The sequence below is a fragment of the Ovis aries genome, chromosome Y, assembly GCF_016772045.2.
Source record: "Ovis aries strain OAR_USU_Benz2616 breed Rambouillet chromosome Y, ARS-UI_Ramb_v3.0, whole genome shotgun sequence".
In the NCBI taxonomy this organism is placed as follows: domain Eukaryota; kingdom Metazoa; phylum Chordata; class Mammalia; order Artiodactyla; family Bovidae; genus Ovis; species Ovis aries.
Genome location: NC_082741.1, coordinates 13,506,956 through 13,516,430, shown reverse-complemented (window position 1 = coordinate 13,516,430; position 9,475 = coordinate 13,506,956). Strand labels below are relative to the sequence as shown.

Genomic DNA, 9,475 nt, shown 5'->3' with positions numbered 1-9,475 from the left:
TGTGCTGTCATTGGTCCCTGGGATCTGGGAGGATCCGCCATTAGGGACTTTCTCGCCGGCGGGAGGGAGAGGAGGGGTGGCCCATCATGGCCCCCGGGGTCCGACCTTACACACAGAAGATCCCAAAGTCAGCACACAGGTGCACTGGGAACCCGGAGAGGACACCTTTTCAATGATAGGCCTTCCCAGGGTAAGGGGCAGGAGTGAAGTGCCCAGGCAATCTCAAACTCAGTGAGCAGCAGGAGGCCAGGGGATGAAAGGACCCACAAAGGATGATTCTGACAAAGATACTTAATACACACTGCCTCTGGTAGTATCACCTGGACTCTGGTGCTGCCACCACAGCTGATTTGATGGAGACTTGCTTCACTCACAGACGCACTAAGTCCCCAAATAGACAGTCTCAGGAAGTCACCTGCTACATGCCCGGCCCAAATTCAGGCTCCACAGCCAGCTTCCATGAGTCTGAGCATCCCCATTTGGGAAAGGACAGTGTCCCTGTAGTATCACACGAGTGTCCCTTCAGGGCCCACCTTCAGACCCCATCTCCACACATGTTTCTGTCAGTTACTCTCATGGAAGAACCTTCCTGCCCAGGGTACTACTTCAGGGGATCGTCCCACACATCTTGGCCGACAATCTGCTAGCGGTACGAGCAAGGTGAGCCAGCAGACAAGAATCTCAAAGTGAATTGCTAACTGTTCAGGCCCAAAGCAACCACACCTCAGCAATCCTGTTCAGTTCTGAGCAGTTGTGACCTGACAACCAGCCGAGAAAGTTAAGGCTCCTGGTGTCCATGCTGCGGCTGGATGCTCCCCGTTCAAAGTTCCAGAACCAGTGGACAGGAGTGGAACAACGTGCCCTGTACCCTACAGAGAGACAGGGGAGATGGGTGTGGATCCCCCAGGTGGACAGTCCACAACCTTGCACACCCACACTCATCACCCCAGCAGCCACGTTTCACAAGTGATGCCAAAGTAATTCTACTTAGTGGTCACTGTGTTCAAGAAGTAGGGGGGTCCTGAAAGGAAAATATCAACTTGCAATGGGACGATGGATGGCTCCGCAACAGCACCTGTCAGGATAGGGAGGAGGGAAAAGGTTCCTGCGCCGCCTCCTCTTCCTGAGCAGCAGACTTCAAAGAGCAGCAGAAAGGATACAGCTATGGCCCAGAAGCAAGGGATGTCCCAGATGATGACGGTCCTCCAAGCCAAGTCAAACTTCCTCCTCTGATGGTTCTTGCACGTGAACTGGAAGTAGGCCCTGCAGTTTTTCTTATGCGCAGAGCTCAGTTCCACCAGCAGGGCAGCCAGTGCCTGCAGGCATCTTGCCCTGGAAGCTCAGTAGTGCTCCTGGGCATTTCCTGGCCCTGCTCCCCTATCGTCTTTTCAGCTCCTGGGAGAACCCTACTGCTGCTCCTCATCTGCTACAACCTCCACCTCCTCCATGACGTCTTCTGCAAGCAGCTGGAACAACCACCTAATCCCAACCAAGTCTCCGTCCACCAGGGGTTCACCATCGTCCACCGCCTCCACCCTGCATAGGGTGGCTCCTTTGCCTGGCATGACAACTAGTGGCTGCAAGGTCCCAGCCTCACAAAGCCTCAGGATGGCAGGCTGCCAACCCCAGCGCCCTGAAACCGGGGCTCGCAACTAGGAAGGTCTGGAGTCCCAGGATGCTCCTGCATTCCTCTGACGGCCTTTCACACGCCTCTTGGCCCTGGTCGTGACCCCAGGCTGGGGCAGATGCGAAGCGACGGGACATAATAGCAGAACAAGTGGTGTGCAAATGCGGCCTAGGCTTCAGGAATCCTGTGGGACCCTCTAGCCCTTTGGCGGCGGGAAGTGACGGGGATGGTAGGGAAGCGGGGGCCGGTGTTTGTCCGGTGGCCTGAGGCTGAAGAAAGGGGTGGCAGACAGCGCGGGACAGGGTGAACAGGCCCTGGGGAAATCAGCCGAATAGGCGGATCCCTAGGCTGTGAGCCACGCACAGGCTGCTGGCTCAAATCTAGTCCAATGGCCGAGAGCGTGGTGGGTGGCACCCTTGTGGACACGCCCCTCAAACGTAGGGCATCTTCCACGGTTCCTGTTCGTCGGCACACCATATACTGCTCCAGAGAGGTAATGGGTTTTGCATCTGCTGATACCCCAGGGACTGTCCTTGACCAGGTTCTGGAAATTCCAATGATGGGTTCCTGCTTTGCAGTCTGAACAGCACACTCCTGTGTCCCTCAGGACCCTCAATAACTGAGAACTCTCTCTGAGTATCCAAAGGATAAACAGGGGCTCCACGTGGCCGGATAATTTTCTCCATGGGACAGAGAACCTGTTGTTGTCCGGATGCTAGGGGAGAAGGGAAAAACCCCACTGTTGGCTACAGTTGATCTCCACGGTTCAGGGACACCAGAGCCTTAGGGTACAGAGCTCGCTCTGTGTCTCTTCATCTCTGCTTCCGGCATAGCACTGTTTTGGGCAAACCTTCTATGTGTGTACCAAGGGCTGGTGTCTGTTTGTCTCCACCTCTCTAAGTGGTGCTCTTGCTGTTGGCCACTCTGTGGACACCAGTGCTCATACGAGAAGTTTATATGAGAAGGCAAGCCCTTCCCCTCCTTAGTGAGTTGCACCCATGGGAGATCAGACTTTGTCAGTCCACACATTCGGAGAGTGGATTCTCAAACTTGAAAGTCAACAGTGGGAGGTCACTGCTGAACTGCAGAAGGTGCGGTGCGACCCTCCCTCCCTCGCTGCACAGACGTGAATGCTGCAAAGGCCTCAGGTGGCTTGGCCACACTTTGCACAGATGGAGAAATGGGGCATGCCCTGGGGCCTGAGGGAACTCCCTGAACATTATTTGAATACCTGCCAAGGAGATGGTAAGGACAGCTCCCCATTAAGTTCCATGACCCACTGGTGCCAGAAACATGCACGGCTGCCAATTTACCCTATCGAGGCCCTTTCAAAGTGGTTCTGTTCTCCATGTGAGAACACATTCAAGCCTGCCCGGTCACCCAAGCCTGTGGGGCTGGGAGCAGCAAGAGGATCAACCTAAGCCATCCGTCCTATAGTCCTGATACCCAATATATGTGTTCTGCAAAGAGTACAAAGAGTGATGATTCAGACTGGAAGACTGCAGGTAGCAGTTGCTTATGCTGTAGTTCTGGTCCATCACTGAAACCACACGAAAAAGGCAAGGGTTGCTCATGCTCATGGTAAGGTCAGGGAAAGTATGCCTGGCACTTGGGAAGGATGGAAAGGCCCTTGTATCCGGGTGTTCGAGGGGCTGTGGGGTCACCCACCATGGCTTCTGTGTCTGGGATTGCAGCCTGTTCTGTGTCTCAGATCTTCTGCACTCTCACTGGTCGCCCCCAGGCACTTTCTTCCGGCCTCTCCTTTCTGCCAGGCATCCTTCCTGTACCACTGTGATTCCACTCAGGACTTGCTCACTCAGTGAGTTAACGGGGATCAGTAAGTACCCTGGCTTCAGTGCTTCTGCTAGCTAGAGTCTACGTACCTTTTCCTATGGCTTTCATGTTTTTGCTATTCAACTTCCATCACCTGGTTAGGTCAGTTCTGACAGCTCATACTCATAAACGTACTGGCAGGGGCATCTGCATGCACATGTGTGAACACACTAACGTCCCTGAGAGGAAACTTGCACATATGCAGAAGTACAAGCTTTCTTCCCCAGGAACATGAATTTTGGTAAGCACCTGACTTTCTTTGTCCTGGCTGTTTTCTTTCACTTGCTCATCAATCATGTCAGGTTGCACTTCTAACTCTGTGACAGCTCCAAGAGTGCTTGAACCACCCATGCCTCACTGATTTACTAAATGCCAAGACTCCCTTTCAGTTGCTCTCATTAGGGCCAGGTAGGTCTTCATACAATCAGCTATACCTGCTTGCCCACAGAGCTGAAGTGCCAATGAAGCCTGTCCTTGGTTGGGCCCAAAGACATCTAAGACAGTCACTGGGAAGGCAGGGTCCATCTGAGTGTCACCTGGGGCAGAACCACTATGACAAAATCAGAGAATCTGTTCCAGCAAGACTGCCAGAATCCTCCCTCAGGTGCAGCCGTGCTCCTTTGCCCGTCTAGACCCACAGCCAGTGGCATGAACCCACAGGAAAGAAGGAATTCATGTCAGGGCTTTCAGCATGAGCCATGGGTTGGTCATCTTTGGCAGGACAGCTATTGCCTAGACCCTGGCCCTGAAAACCAGCAGGCTTCAAATTGACCCCAGTGGCTTCCCTGTCTCCCACTCTCCAGAGGTCCCTTGGGACATGCAATAAGCCCACCATTCTTGCTTCCTCCCTGTTCCCTCCCTCACAGGCACATCTTGGCATAGAGCCACATACGGACACCTGCACTTTCTTTGCCTATCTGCACTGCCAGGGAGGCTGGAAGTGCCTGGAGGCATGCCACATTCACACCCTGTCTCTCCAAGGATGCCTGTGGTTTTTCATGGACAGCCTACCGTAGCTCATCTTGTGTTGTGCGTCACATAATGTGAGTGTGTGCCACCCTCATGGAAAGAGTGTGCTGGCTGATGGGCTGATCCTGGGCAGCACAGGCCCAGGACATTCCTGGTTCTCCTCACGTGTGTGGAACAAGACTCCAGTGCAGCAGACAATCTGTGCCTCATTCTCCTTTGGGTTTCTGCCCTTCTCTGCAGGACCTTAGTCTCCTCACCATCCCAATCCTGCCGTAGCCACGTTCACATTTCCACAGAACGGCCCATGTGCCCACAGACTGAGGGCTCCATAGCCAGTGGTTTCAAAGTCCCAGCCCATCTGATTTGTCCTGGGTGAATCCTCAGACCATGTAACCCCTCTTCCTGGTCCAAACAAACACAATAGCAAGGTAGAAATGGTGAGTGTGTTTTTGTATTTGGTCTTCATCTCTGCGTCTGCTCTAGGCTGGACACACACACACACACACACACACATGCACACACACACACAAACACATCCAACAAGCACATGTGTGTATACACACCCATGCTCAGCATGGGGACACAAACCCAAACAGGAAACAAAGGTATTTCAGGAGCCTGTGTTCCCTGTTTGTGTTTGTGTCCCCATGCTGAGCATGCATTTGTATACACGCATGTGTTGGTGTCGGCTCTGTGTGTGTGTGTGTGTGTGTGTGTGTGTGTGTGTGTGCATTTGTCTGGCCCAAGGAAGATGTAGATATGAAGGCGACAGGAGAGCAGGTGCTGAGCAACCGTAAGAGGAAGCACGAGGCGTCCCCAGTCTAAGGGTGGTTGGTCGCTGCAATGTCGGAGATGGAGTCAGTAGGCACCATGTCCTGTCCTTGTGGCTTCCTGTCCACCTCCTCCCCGAGCTCTTCCATATTTTCCCAAGTTAGCCTGAAGCCGCTTCCAATGCAGCATGTGTGGTTGTGCTCAGCCACCGAGCGGTGGGTGTGGAAATTCACAGAAGATCCCAAAGTAAGCACACAGGTGCACTGGGACCCCGGAGAAGATGCCCTTGCAATGATAGGCCTTCCCAGGGTAAGGGGTGGGAGTGTAAGGCGCAGGCAATCTCAAACTCAGTGAGCAACAGGAGGCCAGGGGATGGCAGGACCCATGGAAGGATGATTCTGACAAAGAAACTTAGTTCACCCTGCCTCTAGTAGTATCACCTAGGACTCTCACTCCGCAACCACAGCTGATTTGAGGGGACTTGCTTCAGTCACAGACACACCGAATCCCTAAGCCCCCAGTCTCAGCAGGCCACCTGCTACATGCATGGCCCAAATTCAGGCTCCACAGCCAGCTTGCATGAGACTGAGCATCCCCATTTTGGAAAGGACAGTGTCCTGGCTGGTACACAGCTGTCCCTTCATGGCCCACCTCCAGACCCCTTCACCACATGTGTTTCTGTCATGGAAGAATCTTCCCCCCTGGGGTAGTCCTTCAGGGGATCATCCCACTCGTCTTTGTTGATCATCTGCTGGCAACACTTTGCTGCTGAGCAAGGTCAGCCCTGGGCTGACCAGGATCTGAACCCTCACACGAGCAGCCAAGAACTCCAATAACAGTCATTAACTATATGCAGGACAAAAACAATACCACCTCAGCGATCCTGTTTGATTCTGGGCAGTTGTGGCCTGACAACCAGTTGAGAAAGTGAAGGCTCCTGGTGTCCAGCCTGCAGCTGGTGCTCCCTGTTCGAAGTCCCAGAACCAACGGACTGGAGTGGAACGGTGTGCCCTATACCCTGCGGGAAGAGAGGGGAGATGGGTGTGGATCCCATAGGTGGATCATCCACACCCCTGCACACCCACAATCATCATTCCCGGACTCACGTTTTACCAGTGATGTCAAGGTAATACTCCTTAATGATCACTGTTTTCAGGAAATAGAGGTGGTCCCGAAAGGAAAAGATCAGCTTGCTGCATGACCGTGGATGGCTTGCACCTGAACCTGCAAGGGTAGGGAGGAGGGAAAAGGTGCAAGCTTCTAGGGTCCTCAGCTTGCCTCCCAGGCAGGCATTAACAGCATCCACGAAGCCTCTCCAAACTCACAGTGTAGGAACATGGATAACATGATGTTCCCACACCGCACCAAATCCCATACCCACCTGTGCTCAGTCTCCCTCACTGACATTCAAGTCGATCATGTAGCTGAGAAAGTCTTTATCTTGGTCGCTGATCATGACAGAAACTTGAGGGTGGTTCATAATCTGCTTGAGGTTAAGGAGCCATTTATGCCACATGCTGGGCCAAGAAGAGCCAGGAGCATCAGCCCTAGTCTGGGGTGGAAGAAGGACACGGGAACAGGTATCTTCGAGGATGCTGGGCACTTCTGCTTACCCAGCCACTACTGATGAGCTCAGGCCCTGCCATACCATCAGACAAGCTCATGGCTCTGTGTTCCTGGTGGTGTTCTGCATCTGAGATGGTCTGCATTCCCCAAGCAGGGGCTGTTTCTGATAGCTATTATTTCCCAGACATGTGTATGCTGGGTAGTGGCATGTCACTGCTTACATGGTAGGACTTACAGTCATTGTGACAAACCGTGTCTGAAAGCAAAGGGGTTGGTGTTGGCTAGCATATGTGTACATATGTTGTATGGGTTTGTGTATGTGTGTGTGTGTGTGTGTGTGTGTGTGTGTGTGTGTGTGACTCGCATATCTCAATTATTTTTGGAATCATTCACCTTTACAATAACTATCAGCTAAGGCTGCTCTGGTGTACTGTCTCTGGTCATTTCTGACTTAGAGGCTATTCCTTCTCAGATGGAGACCTGAGGTAGACACACAAAGTCATGGCTGCGACCCTTACAGGTGTGGCCCTGCCCGGACTCTACTCACCTGTGCCTTTGGAGCTTGCCCCAGTACCACACTTTCTTCAGGGTCCACCAGCACCCATCTTGTGCCCTTGCCTCTGCACCTCCCCCTCCTCCTGAGCAGCAGACCCCTAGGAGTAGCAGAAAGGATACCACTTTGGCCCAGAAGCCAGGGATGCCCTGGATGATGGTGCTCCCCTGAGCCAAGTCACGCTTCCTCCTCTCCTGGCTCTTGCACATGAACCAAACGTAGGCCCTGCAGGTTTTCTCAGGCTCAGAGCTCAGTTCCACTTGCAGGGTCACCAGTGCCTGCAGCACATCTAGTGCCGGGAGCTCACTCGGGCCTCCAGGCCTTTCCTGGCACTGCTCCTCCACCGTCTTCTCCTCCAGCTCCAGGGAGGACCCCTGTTGCTGCTCCTCATCTGGCACAACCTCCACATCCAAAATGATGTCCTCTGCAAGCAGCTGGTACACCCGCCTGATCCTTACCATGTCTCTATCCGCCTGGGCCTTGCCGTCCTCTCCTGCCTCCACTCTGAAGAGGGTGGCATCTTCGCCTGGTGTGACCGCTGGTGGCTGCAACTTCCCAGCCACGCACAGCGTCACCAGGACAGGCCACGGGGCCCCATCCCCCTGAGCACCCAGGCTCACCACTAAGAAGGTCCGGGGTCTCAGGACGCTCCCGCATTCCTCTGACTGCCTCTCACACTCCTCTTGGCTCTGGCCATGACCCCAGCCTGGGTCAGATGCTAAGGGACAGGACATAGTAGCACCACAGCGAGTGGTGAGCAACGGTGCCCCAGGGTGCATAATCCTGTGGGGCCCACTATCGTTTTTCGTGTGGGGAGTGTGGGGCATGGTTCAGAGGCTATGGCTGGTGTGTGTGTTGGGTGGCCTGAGACTATAGAAACGGGTGGTGGCAGCCCAGGACAGGGTAAACGGGCCCTGGGACATCAGCCAAACAGGAGGGGCCCTAGGCTGTGAGCCACGCACAGGCAGCTGACCCAAATCTAGACCAACAGCCGAGAGGGTAGAGGACAGCACACTATGGACACGCCCCTAGACTGGATGTCATCTTCCGTGGTTTCTGGGATCCAGCTCCACTACATGGCCAGATTCTGTTCCATAGAACTAGCAGGTTTTGCATCTGCTGCTACCTCAGGTGCTGTCATTGATCTGGATCTGGAAATTCCAACCATGGATTCCTGACCCACAATCCAAACAGCACACTCCTGTGTCCCACAGGACCTTCAATAACTGGGAGCTCTCCCTGAGTATCCAAAGGATACACAGGGGTGCCAAGTGGCTGGATACTTTTCTCCATGGGACTGACAGACTGTTGCTGGCCGGATGCTAGGGGAGTAGGGAAAAACCCCACCGTTTGCCACGTTGATCTCTGTTGTTCAGGGACACCAGGACCTTAGGGTACAGAGCTCTCTCTTTGTCTCTTTGTCTCTGCTTTGGCATAGCACTGTTTGGAGCAATCCTTCCTTGTGTGTGCCAGGGCTGGTGTCTGTGTGTCTCCATCTCTTTAAGTGGTGCCGTTGCCGTTTCCCACTGTATGAACACCAGCACTTACAGGAGAAGCTTATCCTTGGAGTGAAGGCAAGCCCTTCTCCTCCTGAGTGAGTTGCACCAACGGGAGATCGGACTCTTTTAGTCCACAGGATTGGAGAGTGCTTTCTCAATCTTGAAAGCCAACCGTGGGCAGTCACTGCTGAACTGCAGAAGGTGTCAGGTAACCCTCCCTCCCTCACTGGACAGACATGAACGCTGCACAGGCGTGAGGTGGCTTGGCTACACTTTTCACAGAGGGAGAAATGGGGCATGCTCTGCTGGCATGAGGAAGCTCCCTGAACCTTGTTCAAATTCCTGCCAGTGAATTGCTAAGGACAACTCCCTGTTAAGTTCCGTGACTCACTGGTGCTGGAGACATGCACGTCTGCCCATTTACCCTATCAAGTCCCTTTCAAGTGGTTCTTTTCTCCATCTGAGAGCAGGTACCAGCCTGCCCAGTGACCCAATCCTGTGGGGCTGGGAGCAGCAACAGGAGCAATCTAAGCCATCCATCCTATAGTCCTGACCCCCTGTATATGCTTTCTGCAAAGAGTACAAAGAGTGATGTTTCAGACTGGAAGACTGTGCAGGTAGCAAGTGCCTATGTTGCCGTGCTTGTCCATTTCTGAA

At 53.6% G+C, this 9,475-nt stretch overlaps 2 pseudogenes; both read right to left on the bottom strand.

Annotated features, from left to right (window-relative positions):
• Positions 1-314: 314 nt before the first annotated feature.
• LOC132659075 (testis-specific Y-encoded protein 1-like) lies at positions 315-1,692 on the bottom strand (annotated as a pseudogene).
• Positions 1,693-1,795: 103 nt separating this feature from the next.
• LOC132658919 (testis-specific Y-encoded protein 1-like) lies at positions 1,796-8,157 on the bottom strand (annotated as a pseudogene).
• Between the last annotated feature and the right edge of the window lie 1,318 nt (positions 8,158-9,475).